Source organism: Rutidosis leptorrhynchoides, chromosome 2, assembly GCF_046630445.1.
Source record: "Rutidosis leptorrhynchoides isolate AG116_Rl617_1_P2 chromosome 2, CSIRO_AGI_Rlap_v1, whole genome shotgun sequence".
Taxonomy (NCBI): Eukaryota; Viridiplantae; Streptophyta; class Magnoliopsida; order Asterales; family Asteraceae; genus Rutidosis; species Rutidosis leptorrhynchoides.
This window is the reverse complement of record NC_092334.1, coordinates 400,981,652-401,003,291: the sequence shown is the minus strand read 5'-3', so window position 1 is coordinate 401,003,291 and position 21,640 is coordinate 400,981,652. Positions and strand designations below refer to the sequence as shown.

General features: G+C 37.0%; 1 long non-coding RNA gene and 2 other non-coding genes across 3 annotated transcripts; 1 reads left to right on the top strand and 2 right to left on the bottom strand.

Annotated features, from left to right (window-relative positions):
* Positions 1-1,486: 1,486 nt before the first annotated feature.
* Positions 1,487-1,558, bottom strand: TRNAQ-UUG (transfer RNA glutamine (anticodon UUG)). Its single transcript has one exon. It is a non-coding gene; the product is annotated as a tRNA-Gln (tRNA).
* Positions 1,559-1,665: 107 nt separating this feature from the next.
* TRNAG-GCC (transfer RNA glycine (anticodon GCC)) lies at positions 1,666-1,736 on the bottom strand. The gene has a single exon. It is a non-coding gene; the product is annotated as a tRNA-Gly (tRNA).
* Positions 1,737-1,795: 59 nt separating this feature from the next.
* Positions 1,796-4,935, top strand: LOC139892229 (uncharacterized). Its single transcript, XR_011774003.1, has 3 exons — positions 1,796-2,045; positions 3,798-3,950; positions 4,064-4,935. It is a non-coding gene; the product is annotated as an uncharacterized lncRNA (long non-coding RNA).
* Positions 4,936-21,640: the final 16,705 nt, after the last annotated feature.

The window sequence follows — 21,640 nt, the reverse complement described above, 5'->3', positions numbered from 1 at the left end:
GTTCTAACACTATTATGCAGAGGTAAGATTCAGTTAAGCTTTGGTAATTGGGTGCTCGTGATACAAACAACATCTTATGAGATGTATACGCTTGATAATCGATTTATACAAAATCTTGTGGTTCAAAACGTACTTTATAAATACACCTATGATTTCACCAATGTTTTCGTTGACAGATTTTCTATGTTTTTCTCAGGTCCTTGAATGCTAAGTGATACATGCTTCCGCACTATACTTTTTGATACTTGCTTGGATGTCGAGTATACATGCATACGTGGAGCGTCTTTTGACTTAACTTAATTTGTGTCGCATAGGTTTCAATTGTACTTTAAACATTGTAACATGTTTAGTCGTAGAACTACTTTGTAACTTTGAAACATCTTTATAATTGAAATGAATGCGACATATTTTGGTCAAACGTTGTTTTAAAGACTTATGACCACGTAACGGGACCTAAGTAGACGGAGCCGTCAGTGACGATTTTGTCGGGCAGCTACACTTTGTTGGTGAAGTGAAATATAATTCGAAATAAAAAAAGAAGGTGAAAGGACAAAATTACCCCTAGTTACCATTCACCATTTTTGTGTATTAGATAATATAATAATTAGATAATTAGGGTTACCTTGTATCGCTATAAATACCGCATCAATAATACAAATATACAATTATATGGACGTGGTTCATTATCTAACAGTTTAAATTGATAACCGAATTCAATTACACGATATTAATTCATTAATATATATAGACCACAAATCGATTTTAATTTTAAAAGTCAATTTAACTTTTTTTATAATTATTTTTATTAAATTGGTTATTGGAGTCTTCGAATGTCAACCCTAAAGGTTGTCATTAAGAATTTTAGCCGTGCATAATTTATTTATTTGTACCTTTAAAGCAATCACCCACTTCCTAAAAAAAACTACCAATATGTACTACTTTTTTTAATGCAAATTTTTCTTGAAGACAACCCTTAGATTTTTCATTAGAAATTTTATTTGATTTTTTCGGTTTAACTGAAACCGACGTTTAGTGTATGTGTCGGTTATAAAATTTGGATTTGATTTTGGTTCTATTTTGCTTCTAAATATTTCAAAATAGAGAAGATCGAAATCAAATCTAACAGCACCTCTATACCACACCATTGTGGAATAGATTATCTTATCGCATCTGTTAACATGATATATTTTGCTATCACATTACCAGAGAAAAGGCTAAGCACAAGCAGGATCGAAACTATGATTGGAGAGGAAACCAGACAACATTAATATAACAAAATATACACAAACTGCAGTTCCAGTATACATTGTTATTGAGATTTACAAAAACACAAACCCGATGAGATTGAATGTGGTCGCAGTTACAATATTCTTTTTTCAAATGAATAATATCACACTAATCACAACTATAACATGTGTCTCTTAATTGCAAAATTTCTGGGTTGTTTACAATATGCAGAACAGTAAAGAAAATAAAAATGAAAATAAGGTCCTACCGGGAGTCGAACCCAGGTCGCTGGATTCAAAGTCCAGAGTGCTAACCACTACACCATAGAACCTATTGTGTTATACCTTTTGCTTGTATTTGATAAAAACATTTGTGTTATACCTCTTGCTATATTATAAAAAAAACATTTAAAATTACTAGCTTCAGCTGAAAAATAGGTGCACCAGCCGGGAATCGAACCCGGGTCTGTACCGTGGCAGGGTACTATTCTACCACTAGACCACTGGTGCTATTTGATATAGATAATGTACTAAACTTAATCATTCCGATCGATCGGTGTCATTGGACTGGCTACTGTCGCTGGATCGGCACCGTGAAATACGTCGGACAAGTAGAAGGCTTTTCGGGCGACTGGATCGGTGTCGATTAGGACAATTGTGATGGAAAACATGATGGATCAATCATGGGTGTTCGCTATTTCAATGCTCAGTTCCATGGATCAGCTTCATTCGCCCACCCACACAATTTGAGCCACGACGTTACACTTTTACAAGCCCTAGATTTGGGATACCGTACAAGTTCCACTAAAGAAGAATTGGGTATATATTTTTATTCATTTAATTATTTATAAATTATAACACAGTATGCAATTGACATTTTGATCAATTTGGTGAGGTGGCACCGGTTTTATGATGTTCGCCGCAATTATAACTGCTATATAAGTATGCAAATGACCTTATGTAGCATCTAAAACTGGTGAGGTGACACTAGTTTTATTTAGCCCGCATCACCATTTTAGTTTTAACTGCTCTATAAGTATGCAAGTCACCTTTTCTAGCAGCTGAAATTGGTGAGGTGACACCTGTTACCATTATAGTTTTAACTGCTTTATATGTAAGAACTGTTGAGGTGGCACCTGTTTTGTATGATATCCATGTTACCATTATAATTTTAACTGCGATATAAGTATGCTAGACCATCTATAGCAGGTAAAAGTGGTGAGGTGGCACCAGTTTTTCACGATTTCTGCGTAACCATCTTAGGTTTACTCTGTTCTGTAAGTGTGCAAGTGACCTTGTATACAGACAGTTACATACTGCAGAGCTGGCACGTTTTTGATGATGTCCACATTACCATTTTAAGTTTAACTACCGTAGAAGATCATTAATTTTCCATGGTGGTGGTGGTGGAGTGGTTAGGGATTACCCTTCCAAAGTGGAGGTCATGGGTTCAAATCCATGAAGATGAAAAAATTAATCATCCTCGTAGCCACGGAGGTTCACCCGCGATGACTCCGGGCTGCCGCAAAGCGGTAGTCGCCCTGGTTTTAGTCGGCTCGCAAAAGTTGGTCGGAAAACCAGGTATACCCCCAAAAAGAGAGAAGATCATTAATTTGGTAACAATATGATCATATGCGTATTAGCGCATATTTCCCACATGTACTTGCGCATCAAAGGTGAACATAGTATATTCTGCTCAAGCGCATGAAGGTAAGGTGCAACATGGCAATATGGGCACACTATAAATAGAGAAGTATAGACCTGATTTAGGGGTTAGATTCTGTTACGAAAGAATAGTTTACGTACAAAAGGTATGACACTAGTTGTGTTTTCGAGCATTTATTGAGTGATCACATGGTTCGTTACGAACGGGAAATGGTGATCTTACATTCCAAGATAATCATCTTGGAATGAATTTCATAGGGTCCTTTAAACGTACCAATAATCTCAAAATCATTGCACTCAAACGTGTTTTTATCTATATGATCGAAATAGGTTTGATCACAATATAAAACGTAAAAGATAGTTTGTTAGATATAATAATGACAAAAATCTAGGGAAAAGTTGTTATATTTTGTTGCATTTAGCTTTATTTTTCTATTAATGGGTTAGGGAGGAGTGTTTTTCTATGTTATTAGTAGATATGATTGCTGATTTTGTTGTTATTGATGATTACTGATGAAATGTATGTTCTTTCTGCTAGCCACAAACGAGTAAATGTTCAGTTTGTGGGTAAAGATAAGATTGATGATATATTGGGTCGATTTGAGGAGTTGCATTCTGCATCACTGTCATATTTAGGGGTTAGCTCTGCTGGGGACCCTTTTCAAATTATTAATACTTTACCAAGTAAGATTGATGGCTACTGGACTAATCAGTACGAATCGATTTCTTTGACTAACCTGTGCTGTTTAGTAATTCTTTCTTATTGCAGCGTTTTCATATAATTATCATTTTAAACCACCCATTTGTTCATTATCATCATTACAAATAAATTGTATCTACTGATATGTGCAAATCAAATGTACCAAAGTTATCAATTCTTCAGGCTCTTATTGATATTTTTCGCAGCTGTTACTCTGATGTGTGTTGGACCATCGGTCTAAGCCTAGAACTAGGCAAGAGCAAGGAATGGACTTTAAGTGAGAAATACCCGGAAGGAGGGGTTGCTTGAGCTTCTTCAAATTAAAGTTTTTTAAGCCACTATTATATCTTCAAGAAGAGGTTTGACTTTGACCAAATGTTTTTGACTTTAAAAGCGTTCATGCAGCACTCTTATCTCTTCTGAAGATTCGCTACTTCTGTTGATGTAGTTTTGTGGTTGTTGCGATTTGCAGGGTTCCCCTGTACCTACTTTGCTTGATGATCATATGTCATCTTTCAGTGATGCGGGTTTACGCAACGAATCAACTATTCTGATTGACCAAGAGAACTAAGAATCAACCCATTTTCGGAGTTGAACCCCGAACCAGAATGCTGGTCATGGGAACAATAAAAAATAATAACCAATGAAGAATATGTACATACAATACAATATGGAGGTATAAGTAACTATTAGTTTCCTACGGAGTAATATAATAGTAGAAGGCTATTTGGGAATGGGTATTCGCAGTTCAAATGGTGACTGGTCATGAGCTTTTCCCTTGTATGCTTTTCGGTGTCGTGTTGTGCTCATGTACCTAGCATTAGTAAATTTGGGGTGTTCAGATGTATTTGTGTCTCTGACGATTTAATTAGCTACAACAATGGTATTAATGCCTGCTCTCGTGAATTCGTTCTTCTTTCGCCATTAGCAGATATTGCAAAGTCTTTTTTTAGATTCGCTTGGTTAGAGGTTTCGGGTATCCCCGTTAGTTGTGCTTCGAAAAAAAGTTTGACTCAGGTTTCCGATCTCTTTGGAGAGGTCATTGCAGTGGCAGAATCATCCTTGTCCTTGGACAGTGTTACTAATCTGTTTGCTTTTATTAAATCCACTAATCCGAAACATATTTATGAGTTGGTAGAGGTAGACTTGGAGGAACCGACTGGCTCGTTGTGCAACATTTGGGTGTCTGAAATCTCGAATGTGAACTGTTTGAACCATTGTTGCAAAACACCCCGTCTCGAGCCGTTGCGACGCCCGTTGCGACAGTTTGGTGACTAGCCCGTCCCGTCTCGAAGAAAACCGTCTAATATGACAGTCAACGGTCAAAATTCGGGTCAAAGTTGAAAAAAAAATCAGGTCAAAGTCTCTCAAAATTTAAAAAAGTCAGAAAGTCGGTGAAATCGGTCAAATTTGTCGTATTTTAGTTTGAATCTTATATAATATATTAACGGTGATAGCGATTATGGGTACAAATTAGTCAATTAATGTTTTTGGCTTTACAATATGTACACATATATACTTTTATATATTTATATATTTAAAAGTCAACTTTGGTCAACGTCATTCTAGACCCCCGTCTCGACCCCGTCTCGAACGTCTCGACCTTTTTAGGACACGACCCCCGACTCACGTCTTTTGCAACCTTGGTTTGAACCATGTTTTGTTTGAGGCTTTTGATACAAAATTAACAGAATCTACTAATCGTTTTGTGATTGTGAGTGGAACTATGGTTGATGAGTTTGTAGATCGCCAACAAGTGAAGAAACTGGATGGTGTGTGATGACCCGGAAATTTCTGACCAAATTTAAACTTAATCTTTGTATGATTAACATTTCCGACACGATAAACAAAGTCTGTAAAACTGAATCTCAAAATTTTTGAACTACTTTTATATATTTAAATACCCTTCGATTGTTTTCGACGATTCGCGAACAATTATATGTAAATAGATACATATATACTATAACTTGAAAAGGTAACAATGTTTTAATTGCATGATACCGTACATTAAACTTATTGGTTTAAATATCTATTTGAATATATATGATAAGTTGAAATATTTATTATTAAAATTTATTTATAAATAACTTCCAATGTGTATTTAAAAACTGATTTATGTATATTAAAAAGATATATACATATATATAATTTCAAGTAAACGATGGTAACATTCGTTTATTGATTCAATTGATATTCAGATAAGTTAACTAAAGCGTTTATGATGAACCAGTAAAACACTAATTTGCTACAGTATTTTCAAATTGCTACAGTACCCAAAATACTACAGTGTTTTCGAAAATCACTATTTGCTACAGTGAAATTGACTTTGCTACAGTAAAAATTGACTTTGCTACAGTAACTTTGCTACAGTAAACACTATTTTAAAATGTATTTTAACAAATAGCGAGACGATAATTTATAGATGTAAATGACCAAAACACTCAAATGTATAAGTTATATTTTGAGTGATATAATTTAGGGATAATTTAAGGCTATATTTTGATTAAGGTACGTGTCCCAAAATGTAATGTACAAGTTTTCTAAATGTACGAAAGGACATTCGAAAAACCGGAACCGGGACATAAGTCAAGTGACGACGTACGACTTATCGGAACGAAAATTACAAGTCAACTATGCATGTGAATTTAATATAATATATAATTAATTATATAAATTAAATATATTATATATATTATATTAATATAAAATTATGTCGACAAGCTAATTGACAAAAGGTTCTGAGCTGGAAATCTTAGCCATGCGATCGCATGGCTATCCAGTACAAACCCCATGCGATCGCATGGGGTGTAAAAATGGGTCAGGTGCTATAAATTCTCGAGTTTTGGCCAGTTAATCACACACACATACACAAATATACATATTACTCCGTATTTATTTTATTTATTATTATTATTATTATTATTATTATTATTATTATTATTATTATTATTATTATTATTATTATTAATAAGATTATTATTAATCTTATTATTTTTATTATTAGTATTATTATTTTTGCGATACAAAAATAATAATGTACATAAAATATTACGACGGAGTGCTGTCCAAGTAATTTTCAAAACAAGTTTCCGAGCGAGCTAGAGCTAAGGAAAATATGGGTTATTGCCAAGGAAATTATGGGTAATGTTCGAGGGTATTTTTGTGAATCAAACCTCGCGTTTATCATCTCCGATGCGTCTACGTGCTTTCCTACAATATTGTATATCAATATTAAACAGTGAGTTTCATATGATCCCTTTTACTCAATATATTTTTGGGCTGAGAATTGTAACGACCCAAATCCATTTAACCAAAAACAGAGTACATTTTTTTTTTTTTTTTTATTTAGTTAGGTCCCATTAATATAATACATTTTCAACTCTGTTTTAATCGAAACATAACATCATAAGGATACGTTTAACAATCTATCATGACCCTTGGCACACAAATTACACTTTATAAAATCATTTGTAATAATGACCCGATCACAAGAAATACGGGTTAAGACTCAATAATCCAACCCAATACCAAGAGCATAATCTCGGGGACTACCAAATCCCCCATCTGCGTCCAAATATCCAAAAGCTACCCCGTCGAGCCCAAGCGCTGCTAAACATCTAGTCTACAACTAGCTAGCTTCATAATCACAATACCTGTAAAAAGGTAAACAACGAGAGGGGTAAGCATAAAGCTTAGTGAATGCAATAATTATACATACACATATATAATCTACTTACTTGCATCACTTACACAACCTCATACGCGGGATCAATAATTCGACAATCATGCAACAATAATATGCATATACCAATATCCACATTCCACAAGTAGCTAATAATACAATAGCATACGATTCATAATTAAATACTTCAATACATAATTCACATAACCTTGGTTAACCAATTCGAACAAGGGAAACGGTACTTACAAGACCGTTGGAGTTCATAACATCCACTAGTGTTACTTACACACCGCGTAATCACTAGTCCCCCGGGTGATGTCTTGAACACCGCGACTAACTCACCCTTACGACAATGTGGCGTCTTAAACACCGCGACGAATCCACACTTCATTCAAAACAATGAGTGGTGTCTTAAACACCGCGACAATTCCACTCCCATGACACTGTGGTGTCTTAAACACCGCGACAATACCACACGTCAATCATACAATGAGTAGTGTCTTAAACACCGCGACAATACTACTCGTCAATCATACCATGAGTAGTGTCTTAAGCACCGCGACAATACTACTCGTTACCTAGAATGTGGTGTCTTAAACACCGCGACAATACCACATTCATGCAACACAAATAAATACATTATATACACATACGCATAATTATTCCACTCACCTCGTGAACTCGAGCATTACAAACCATGCACGAAATCTTCACCACACGCAACCGAGCAAGATTTTACCTATAATACACATATAGGCATACACATAATCAACATACAACCCCATTTGGACTCTCGACCCGCCCAAATGAACAACAAGTGCAAAATATACCCTTTTGCACTTTTAACGCTACCCGAAGGTCCAAAACTAACGAGACTAGTTCCCGCGTTCTCGAAATACCCAATTATGTCAACTTTAACCTTTAAACGCATACTAGCTCGTATTTTACACAAAACCCATTCCATGGTTGACCAAGTTTGACTTTATTGCTAAAACACCAAATTTTAACCTAAAATCACTTCTCGCGAGTAATTACATGAAAAGCATCATTTAACACTCAACAAAAGTGTTTAACATCCAACTAATCCAAATTAGTGTCATCCTCAATTTTGACCCAATTCAAATTGCTCATTTTGACCAAAGTCATAAAACGCCCCAAAATCACTAACGACTAGTGATTATATTTCCAAGACAACCACTAACACTTAAATCGAGTATTTACCTACTTGATTTACCAAAACTTGATTTGACAACGAATCGAGCTTACTTGTCCCGAAATGCCCATTTGACCCGTTTTGACCTAAATTAGGGTTTACACCCAAAAACCAAGTCAACACAAGTGTTCTAAGGTTTAACCAACACACGCAAGATCCAAACTTACAATTTAATCAATCGAAACCCTAAGTCACCCATCTAGGCTTACTTACATGAATTTTACCCAAAACCCCCAAATTTCACAATAAAATGGGTTTATAACTCTAACTAACACAAACCCTAACTCAAACAAGAAATCAAACACTACAATTCGGATTAGGGTTTACCTCAAGCACCAAAACGAGCTCTAGTAGCTAGAAACACCAAGGAGAACCAAAACCCGCTTCCAATTTGGGCAAAAATCACCATCTTCATCATAACTCAAGCTTCCTCTCTCTAGAAACTCATCTCTCTCTCTCTAAGATTGGGAGTGTTTGAATGGATGTCAAAATGATCCAAAAGTGGATCTAAAACGGATATTACAGCCACAAATCCGTCCATAAGTGAAATACCAACTTTGCCCCTCATTTAACTCATTAAAAGGCTGAAAAGTACCAGAACGTGCCTATTGTCGCGCCGCGGAGCAGTTTGTCGCGCCGTGGCCCAAAGGGTGGTTTTAGATCACTTTTTTTAAGCTTTCTGACCCTCAAAATAGGCATTTGTCGCGCCGTGGCCCTTCTGGTCGCGCCGCGGCATTTGCCTGTTTCATCTGAACTTCAGCAAACTTGTTTTGGCCATAACTTTTTGACCGTAACTCCGTTTTCGATGAACCAAATATCGTTGGAAACGTAATGAGATTTCCTATCCAATGGTAAGGTTTTAGAACATCAAATCTAAATTTATTTGGGATCCAAATATACGCTTACATGCCTCGTATTTCGAATGTCGTTCGAAATAACAAGTAACTGAAAACGGGTGTTACAACTCTCCCCCACTTAAATTGGATCACGTCCTCGTGATCCGCACCAACACTAGAAGATAAGAACTTCTCCCTCGAACATTTTCGCTTCCAACGCGAAGTCACACATGTAGTAATCACGCACCCGAATTCTCGCTTCGTGCACTGACTCAACATTTAACAACAATATCGGGTAATCAACCCTCGAGTCAAAACAACTGCAACCGTTTGCTCCTACGCCGAGTATCCTCGTACCATACACTTCACAATCGTCTTAAAAGTAGAGCATTTCACCGATAACCATCGTCATCACGCCTCACGATCCTACGGAACACAACCAAGCCCGACATCCATAACATCTACCGTGAATTTTAAGATCTCACCACACGCTAATAATCACTAGCGTGCACTACCGCAACATGCGATATTTCATACACTCAATGTTCATAATTTCTATTTAAATCCACCACGTCGTGAACCATGTCTTGCATTAATCCCAATCGAGAAGGATTCATGCTTCCTTGAAACTCCGTGCTCCATCGGTTCATAAACGTACTAGTCAACCGGTCATTCATGAACACTCTCTGGACCGAGTACCAAATTCCTCCGGCTCCACAACTGGGTCATTCCTTCCACGAATAAATTTCGGTAACCCCAAAATAATCACTTAGGAGCACCACTTTCCCACCAATCGATCCGCGCATGACCATTCGTCACTGGATTAATCCAGGACGACAATAATACACCACGATTTAGACGAAATATCAACACTCGACACAAGATTTCTCCCTTAAACCCTACAACACATCCATACACATTGGCTTCCTAGTACTATCATGGAAACTATTCGTGTACTAGAATCCCGTCAGCAGCGAATTATCAACATAACAATTCGCAATTCGCCACACGACCCACAAAATATTCACCAACGCCGGGTGAATCCTCCTACATTGACCGTCCATTGAGGATGGCTTCGACATTTCGATACAACCAACAGGTCACATCACTAGGGAACACACTCTCGTAAATAAACAACAACCGCGTGTCTCGACGTGAGACAATGAGAACTGGCACTCCCCGCCTCATAACCATCCACAAAGTGGAATAATCCACCGAAAATCCTCACGATCACGTTTTCCGACAGGGAAAATACAGTATTCACCACCATCTCGAACTCGTACTCACTCGACAGTACTATTCGAGTTTCACACCAACCCAAATTTATATCACGAGAGCACCTGCAATAACAGTTACATTCTCTCACTTCCGTGATATCAAACTTCACACTTGGTCTCATACCGCACTTGGTACTGCACGACCACCTTATACAAGAAGACTTACGCTTCACTTGATCTAACACCACCGGATATTCCTCGGGCGGCAGTAAAAACTCCCCCACTTAGGATTTATCTCTCCATTCTCACCGCCAAGATGATAACATCCCGCGGAATTGTAATTTCACGTCATACCTGACCATTCTCACCGTTGGCCATAAACATCAAATCACCGCAAATTCACTTTAGGCTCTTAGAGCCGACATGTACTATCACTTGAGACGTCGTACACGCGACGACATCGCACCGTCATACCACAAATCATAATTTACAGCTCTTCATCGTTCGCAAAGCGAACTCCACCAAAGTCCCACACACGCCTCTATGACTAGGCATATGCCACTCCGCTTAATCAGTCGTGCATCACAGTCGAGATCACCCGACCTTCTACACAACGAACCATTATCAACAATTGCTCACTCTCATGGGGAAGAGGGACTAATCCGACACAATAATTGCATCGACCGCAATATCAACGCTTCATCATAACCTTCGACCTAATCGACCATTAAGCCCATCACCGGCTCACCGGTCATCCTTACTCGTCCATCACATAAGAGCAACAAGATTTGCTCATCTGCCACTTCATAAGAAGTATTTACTGCAATGCTCCTAAACTTCGACTTTTGCAACCGTCGAATTACTATCACCCGTCGATCACTATTTAAAATCTTCGATGCTTCCAAAGGGTATCTCACAAGCACCCTAAGCACAAAGTGATCACACCATCATCGGAGTTGAACATTACACTAGCAGGTATAAGGAGGCACCTGACGCCGTGTCATGCAGACTCCCACCACAATCAACCGAATTTTAGAAACCCGATCTTTAGGTTCCATACACCCGATGTCACCCATCTCTCAATAATAATGACCCGCAGTCATACCTACCCGACAAACCTTACGGTTTATCGTCTTATCGAAAATTCCTAGCGATCACACGCTACCCGCAATAGTCCACAAGGCCAAACGATATAGCCTCACGAAACCCTTCATCTAACACTAAAGAGATGCTCGGGAACACCAAGTCTTACACCCTTCTACATCTCGATAACACCACTACTACAAGGGATATTCCGTTAGGAATGTTACCCTACAATCCATAACGCACTAACGCAATCACCATCGTACGGGTCCCACTCCCATGAGTTTAACGACCCAACGACTCCACGATTCGCCAATTCCAAGGCGACTCACAACAAGAATCCCAACACGATTCTCTAACCACACACTCTACCGAGTGTAACTCAAAACTACAATCATTAGACTTATTGCATTCCATTACGGAATTCAAGTCTTCGCCGCACACACGCACACGTAAATCGGTCATCCTAGTTACGATAGGTAACTAAAACCAATAACATTTTCAAAAGTACACCCACTACTTAGGGTGACTAAGCACGCGCCAAACTCGTGAGTTGCTCACTCACCTTAGCTAACCGAATCCAGCGTAACACTTCCCGACTCGTAAAGAACTCGACGTGACAACAAGCACATCACTCGAGACCACTATATCCTAGGAACCAATAAAAGATTCCTAACACGTCCCGTTCTACCCCAACCATGCCACGTTTCCTCCGTTCGGTACTTGTCATGTCATGATCGATGTCAAGATACACTTTCGTAATAATGGTGATCAATCACTATTACAAATGCGTACCTTACCATTTCCACATGGTCATGCAAAGTACTTTACCCGGACTGACGCAACATTCACACAAAATAACACGCGATAACTCCTAGTACCCAAATGACCAAAGTCGTTACCGCGAACTTGATCACTCAAACCGTCAAACATTCGAATCTCTCCAATAGATTCGTCTCTAGGACACCGCACCAATAGATACCTGTATATATACACCTATATACAATATAATAATAAATATACACAAGTACACCGCAACCACAAGTCAACCTACAACCTAGGTGACTATCACTAAAACAACGTCCAAGTTCGCCTACTTACATTAGGCACTAGCAAGCTAAGGCACTAATTTAAACACGAAATAAGGCCTCCACATAATCGCACTTTGGACAAAAACAAGTCCTAGTTAGTCACCTACTCTAAGGCACTAACAAACCTCAATCTGACCCGTATTCCTACAAGTCCCGCAAATAACGCACATCCGCCAATAAGTCTAAGACTAGGCACCTATTCCAAGGTCACCTAATTCCCTTAGACTATGCTCTGATACCACTTGTAACGACCCAAATCCATTTAACCAAAAACAGAGTACATTTTTTTTTTTTATTTAGTTAGGTCCCATTAATATAATACATTTTCAACTCTGTTTTAATCGAAACATAACATCATAAGGATACGTTTAACAATCTATCATGACCCTTGGCACACAAATTACACTTTATAAAATCATTTGTAATAATGACCCGATCACAAGAAATACGGGTTAAGACTCAATAATCCAACCCAATACCAAGAGCATAATCTCGGGGACTACCAAATCCCCCATCTGCGTCCAAATATCCAAAAGCTACCCCGTCGAGCCCAAGCGCTGCTAAACATCTAGTCTACAACTAGCTAGCTTCATAATCACAATACCTGTAAAAAGGTAAACAACGAGAGGGGTAAGCATAAAGCTTAGTGAATGCAATAATTATACATACACATATATAATCTACTTACTTGCATCACTTACACAACCTCATACGCGGGATCAATAATTCGACAATCATGCAACAATAATATGCATATACCAATATCCACATTCCACAAGTAGCTAATAATACAATAGCATACGATTCATAATTAAATACTTCAATACATAATTCACATAACCTTGGTTAACCAATTCGAACAAGGGAAACGGTACTTACAAGACCGTTGGAGTTCATAACATCCACTAGTGTTACTTACACACCGCGTAATCACTAGTCCCCCGGGTGATGTCTTGAACACCGCGACTAACTCACCCTTACGACAATGTGGCGTCTTAAACACCGCGACGAATCCACACTTCATTCAAAACAATGAGTGGTGTCTTAAACACCGCGACAATTCCACTCCCATGACACTGTGGTGTCTTAAACACCGCGACAATACCACACGTCAATCATACAATGAGTAGTGTCTTAAACACCGCGACAATACTACTCGTCAATCATACCATGAGTAGTGTCTTAAGCACCGCGACAATACTACTCGTTACCTAGAATGTGGTGTCTTAAACACCGCGACAATACCACATTCATGCAACACAAATAAATACATTATATACACATACGCATAATTATTCCACTCACCTCGTGAACTCGAGCATTACAAACCATGCACGAAATCTTCACCACACGCAACCGAGCAAGATTTTACCTATAATACACATATAGGCATACACATAATCAACATACAACCCCATTTGGACTCTCGACCCGCCCAAATGAACAACAAGTGCAAAATATACCCTTTTGCACTTTTAACGCTACCCGAAGGTCCAAAACTAACGAGACTAGTTCCCGCGTTCTCGAAATACCCAATTATGTCAACTTTAACCTTTAAACGCATACTAGCTCGTATTTTACACAAAACCCATTCCATGGTTGACCAAGTTTGACTTTATTGCTAAAACACCAAATTTTAACCTAAAATCACTTCTCGCGAGTAATTACATGAAAAGCATCATTTAACACTCAACAAAAGTGTTTAACATCCAACTAATCCAAATTAGTGTCATCCTCAATTTTGACCCAATTCAAATTGCTCATTTTGACCAAAGTCATAAAACGCCCCAAAATCACTAACGACTAGTGATTATATTTCCAAGACAACCACTAACACTTAAATCGAGTATTTACCTACTTGATTTACCAAAACTTGATTTGACAACGAATCGAGCTTACTTGTCCCGAAATGCCCATTTGACCCGTTTTGACCTAAATTAGGGTTTACACCCAAAAACCAAGTCAACACAAGTGTTCTAAGGTTTAACCAACACACGCAAGATCCAAACTTACAATTTAATCAATCGAAACCCTAAGTCACCCATCTAGGCTTACTTACATGAATTTTACCCAAAACCCCCAAATTTCACAATAAAATGGGTTTATAACTCTAACTAACACAAACCCTAACTCAAACAAGAAATCAAACACTACAATTCGGATTAGGGTTTACCTCAAGCACCAAAACGAGCTCTAGTAGCTAGAAACACCAAGGAGAACCAAAACCCGCTTCCAATTTGGGCAAAAATCACCATCTTCATCATAACTCAAGCTTCCTCTCTCTAGAAACTCATCTCTCTCTCTCTAAGATTGGGAGTGTTTGAATGGATGTCAAAATGATCCAAAAGTGGATCTAAAACTGATATTACAGCCACAAATCCGTCCATAAGTGAAATACCAACTTTGCCCCTCATTTAACTCATTAAAAGGCTGAAAAGTACCAGAACGTGCCTATTGTCGCGCCGCGGAGCAGTTTGTCGCGCCGTGGCCCAAAGGGTGGTTTTAGATCACTTTTTTTAAGCTTTCTGACCCTCAAAATAGGCATTTGTCGCGCCGTGGCCCTTCTGGTCGCGCCGCGGCATTTGCCTGTTTCATCTGAACTTCAGCAAACTTGTTTTGGCCATAACTTTTTGACCGTAACTCCGTTTTCGATGAACCAAATATCGTTGGAAACGTAATGAGATTTCCTATCCAATGGTAAGGTTTTAGAACATCAAATCTAACTTTATTTGGGATCCAAATATACGCTTACATGCCTCGTATTTCGAATGTCGTTCGAAATAACAAGTAACTGAAAACGGGTGTTACAAGAATACATGCGACTGTTTATAAATACTGAAAATACTAGATTTATATGCGTGAGTTTCATAAGATCCCTTTTACTCTCTACATTTTTGGGCTGAGAATACATGCAAATGCTTTATTAACCGATATACAATATTTATATGCGTGAGTTTCATTGATCCCTTTTTAATTGCTTTTGCAATATATATTTTTGGGCTGAGAATACATGCACTTTATTTTAAACGCAATGGATACAAGTACATACTAAATTCTACACTGAGTTTGAACCGAAAATCCCTTAGCTTTGGTAACTGTTAACTGCCAGTTATAAGAACTGGTGGGCGCGAGTAGTAGTATATGGATCCATAGGGCTTGATATCCCCGTCCGAGCTAGAGCACTAGCCTTTTAACGGACGTATGCTATTTGAGAAGCGTACACGTTGGTTTGCGTGTATTATTAAGATGATTATACAAAGGGTACAAATTATATATACGTTAAGTTTAGTTACCAGAGTGCTCAATTTCGTAGAATATTTTGATAAACGTTTCTGGATGAAACAACTGAAATCTTGTGATCTGAAATGTCCCGTTCTTATTGATTAAAAACGTTCCATATTAATTGATTTCGTTGCGAGGTTTTGACCTCTATATGAGACGTTTTTCAAAGACTGCATTCATTTTAAAACAAACCATAACCTTTATTTCATCAATAAAGGTTTAAAAAGCTTTACGTAGATTATCAAATAATGATAATCTAAAATATCCTGTTTACACACGACCATTACATAATGGTTTACAATACAAATATGTTACAACAAAATAAGTTTCTTGAATGCAGTTTTTACACAATATCATACAAGCATGGACTCCAAATCTCATCCTTATTTAAATATGCGACAGCGGAAGCTCTTAATAATCACCTGAGAATAAACATGCTTAAAACGTCAACAAAAATGTTGGTGAGTTATAGGTTTAACCTATATATATCAAATCATAATAATAGACCACAAGATTTCATATTTCAATACACATCCCATACATAGAGATAAAAATCATTCATATGGTGAACACCTGGTAACCGACATTAACAAGATGCATATATAAGAATATCCCCATCATTCCGGGACACCCTTCGGATATGATATAAATTTCGAAGTACTAAAGAATCCGGTACTTTGGATGGGGTTTGTTAGGCCCAATAGATCTATCTTTAGGATTCGCGTCAATTAGGGTGTCTGTTCCCTAATTCTTAGATTACCAGACTTAATAAAAAGGGGCATATTCGATTTCGATAATTCAACCATAGAATGTAGTTTCACGTACTTGTGTCTATTTTGTAAATCATTTATAAAACCTGCATGTATTCTCATCCCAAAAATATTAGATTTTAAAAGTGGGACTATAACTCACTTTCACAGATTTTTACTTCGTCGGGAAATAAGACTTGGTCACTGGTTGATTCACGAACCTATAACAATATATACATATATATCAAAGTATGTTCAAAATATATTTACAACACTTTTAATATATTTTGATGTTTTAAGTTTATTAAGTCAGCTGTCCTCGTTAGTAACCTACAACTAGTTGTCCACAGTTAGATGTACAGAAATAAATCGATAAATATTATCTTGAATCAATCCACGACCCAGTGTATACGTATCTCAGTATTGATCACAACTCAAACTATATATATTTTGGAATCAACCTCAACCCTGTATAGCTAACTCCAACATTCACATATAGAGTGTCTATGGTTGTTCCGAAATATATATAGATGTGTCGACATGATAGGTCGAAACATTGTATACGTGTCTATGGTATCTCAAGATTACATAATATACAATACAAGTTGATTAAGTTATGGTTGGAATAGATATATTACCAATTTTCACGTAGCTAAAATGAGAAAAATTATCCAATCTTGTTTTACCCATAACTTCTTCATTTTAAATCCGTTTTGAGTGAATCAAATTGCTATGGTTTCATATTGAACTCTATTTTATGAATCTAAACAGAAAAAGTATAGGTTTATAGTCGGAAAAATAAGTTACAAGTCGTTTTTGTAAAGGTAGTCATTTCAGTCGAAAGAACGACGTCTAGATGACCATTTTAGAAAACATACTTTCACTTTGAGTTTAACCATAATTTTTTGATATAGTTTCATGTTCATAATAAAAATCATTTTCTCAGAATAACAACTTTTAAATCAAAGTTTATCATAGTTTTTAATTAACTAACCCAAAACAGCCCGCGGTGTTACTACGACGGCGTAAATCCGGTTTTACGGTGTTTTTCGTGTTTCCAGGTTTTAAATCATTAAGTTAGCATATCATATAGATATAGAACATGTGTTTAGTTGATTTTAAAAGTCAAGTTAGAAGGATTAACTTTTGTTTGCGAACAAGTTTAGAATTAACTAAACTATGTTCTAGTGATTACAAGTTTAAACCTTCGAATAAGATAGCTTTATATATATGAATCGAATGATGTTATGAACATCATTACTACCTTATGTTCCTTGGATAAACCTACTGGAAAATAGAAAAATGGATCTAGCTTCAACGGATCCTTGGATGGCTCGAAGTTCTTGAAGCAGAATCATGACACGAAAACAAGTTCAAGTAAGATCATCACTTGAAATAAGATTGTTATAGTTATAGAAATTGAACCAAAGTTTGAATATGATTATTATCTTGTATTAGAATGATAACCTACTATAAGAAACAAAGATTTCTTGAGGTTGGATGATCACCTTACAAGATTGGAAGTGAGCTAGCAAACTTCAAAGTATTCTTGATTTTATGTAACTAGAACTTGTAGAATATATGAAGAACACTTAGAACTTGAAGATAGAACTTGAGAGAAATCAATTAGATGAAGAAAATTGAAGAATGAAAGTGTTTGTAGGTGTTTTTGGTCGTTGGTGTATGGATTAGATATAAAGGATATGTAATTTTGTTTTCATGTAAATAAGTCATGAATGATTACTCATATTTTTGTAATTTTATGAGATATTTCATGCTAGTTGCCAAATGATGGTTCTCACATGTGTTAGGTGACTCAAATGGGCTGCTAAGAGCTGATCATTAGAGTGTATATACCAATAGTACATACATCTAAAAGCTGTGTATTGTACGAGTACGAATACGGGTGCATACGAGTAGAATTGTTGATGAAACTGAACGAGGATGTAATTGTAAGCATTTTTGTTAAGTAGAAGTATTTTGATAAGTGTATTGAAGTCTTTAAAAAGTGTATAAATACATATTAAAACACTACATGGATATACATTTTAACTGAGTCGTTAAGTCATCGTTAGTCGTTACATGTAAGTGTTGTTTTGAAACCTTTAGGTTAACGATCTTGTTAAATGTTGTTAACCCAATGTTTATAATATCAAATGAGATTTTAAATTATTATATTATCATGATATTATCATGTATGAATATCTCTTAATATGATATATATACATTAAATGTCTTTACAACGATAATCGTTACATATATGTCTCGTTTAAAAATCATTAAGTTAGTAGTCTTGTTTTTACATATGTAGTTCATTATTAATATACTTAATGATATGTTTACTTATCATAGTATCATGTTAACTATATATATATCCATATATATGTCATCATATAGTTTTTACAAGTTTTAACGTTCGTGAATCACCGGTCAACTTGGGTGGTCAATTGTCTATATGAAACATATTTCAATTAATCAAGTCTTAACAAGTTTGATTGCTTAACATGTTGGAAACATTCAATCATGTAAATATCAATCTCAATTAATATATATATATAAACATGGAAAAGTTCGGGTCACTACAGTACCTACCCGTTAAATAAATTTCGTCCCGAAATTTTAAGCTGTTGAAGGTGTTGACGAATCTTCTGGAAATAGATGCGGGTATTTCTTCTTCATCTGATCTTCACGCTCCCAGGTGAACTCGGGTCCTCTACGAGCATTCCATCGAACCTTAACAATTGGTATCTTGTTTTGCTTAAGTCTTTTAACCTCACGATCCATTATTTCGACGGGTTCTTCGATGAATTGAAGTTTTTCGTTGATTTGGATTTCATATAACGGAATAGTGAGATCTTCTTTAGCAAAACATTTCTTCAAATTCGAGACGTGGAAAGTGTTATGTACAGCCGCGAGTTGTTGAGGTAACTCAAGTCGGTAAGCTACTGGTCCGACGCGATCAATAATCTTGAATGGTCCAATATACCTTGGATTTAATTTTCCTCGTTTACCAAATCGAACAACGCCTTTCCAAGGTGCAACTTTAAGCATGACCATCTCTCCAATTTCAAATTCTATATCTTTTCTTTTAATGTCAGCGTAGCTCTTTTGTCGACTTTGGGCGGTTTTCAACCGTTGTTGAATTTGGATGATCTTCTCGGTAGTTTCTTGTATAATCTCCGGACCCGTAATCTGTCTATCCCCTACTTCACTCCAACAAATCGAAGACCTGCACTTTCTACCATAAAGTGCTTCAAACGGCGCCATCTCAATGCTTGAATGGTAGCTGTTGTTGTAGGAAAATTCTGCTAACGGTAGATGTCGATCCCAACTGTTTCCGAAATCAATAACACATGCTCATAGCATGTCTTCAAGCGTTTGTATCGTCCTTTCACTCTGCCCATCAGTTTGTGGATGATAGGCAGTACTCATGTCTAGACGAGTTCCTAATGCTTGCTGTAATGTCTGCCAGAATCTTGAAATAAATCTGCCATCCCTATCAGAGATAATAGAGATTGGTATTCCATGTCTGGAGACGACTTCCTTCAAATACAGTCGTGCTAACTTCTCCATCTTGTCATCTTCTCTTATTGGCAGGAAGTGTGCTGATTTGGTGAGACGATCAACTATTACCCAAATAGTATCAAAACCACTTGCAGTCCTTGGCAATTTAGTGATGAAATCCATGGTAATGTTTTCCCATTTCCATTCCGGGATTTCGGGTTGTTGAAGTAGACCTGATGGTTTCTTATGCTCAGCTTTGACCTTAGAACACGTCAAACATTCTCCTACGTATTTAGCAACATCGGCTTTCATACTCGGCCACCAAAAATGTTTCTTGAGATCCTTGTACATCTTCCCCGTTCCAGGATGTATTGAGTATCTGGTTTTATGAGCTTCTCTAAGTACCATTTCTCTCATATCTCCAAATTTTGGTACCCAAATCCTTTCAGCCCTATACCGGGTTCCGTCTTCCTGAATATTAAGATGCTTCTCCAATCCTTTGGGTATTTCATCCTTTAAATTTCCCTCTTTTAAAACTCCTTGTTGCGCCTCCTTTATTTGAGTAGTAAGGTTATTATGAATCATTATGTTCATAGATTTTACTCGAATGGGTTCTCTGTCCTTCCTGCTCAAGGCATCAGCTACCACATTTGCCTTCCCCGGGTGGTAACGAATCTCAAAGTCGTAATCATTCAATAATTCAATCCACCTACGCTGCCTCATATTCAGTTGTTTCTGATTAAATATGTGTTGAAGACTTTTGTTGTCGGTATATATAATACTTTTGACCCCATATAAGTAGTGCCTCCAAGTCTTTAATGCAAAAACAACCGCGCCTAATTCCAAATCATGCGTCGTATAATTTTGTTCGTGAATCTTCAATTGTCTAGACGCATAAGCAATCACCTTCGTTCGTTGCATTAATACACAACCGAGACCTTGCTTTGATGCATCACAATAAATCACAAAATCATCATTCCCTTCAGGCAATGACAATATAGGTGCCGTAGTTAGCTTTTTCTTCAATAACTGAAACACTTTCTCTTGTTCATCATTCCATTCAAATTTATTCCCTTTATGCGTTAATGCAGTCAAGGGTTTTGCTATTCTGGAAAAGTCTTGGATGAACCTTCTGTAGTAACCAGCTAGTCCTAAAAACTGGCGTATGTGTTTCGGAGTTTTCGGAGTTTCCCACTTTTCAACAGTTTCTATCTTTGCCGGATCCACCTTAATACCTTCTTTGTTCACTATGTGACCGAGGAATTGACCTTCTTCCAACCAAAATGCACACTTTGAAAACTTAGCGTACAATTCTTCCTTCCTCAATACTTCTAACACCTTTCTCAAATGTTCACCATGTTCTTGGTCATTCTTTGAGTAAATAAGTATGTC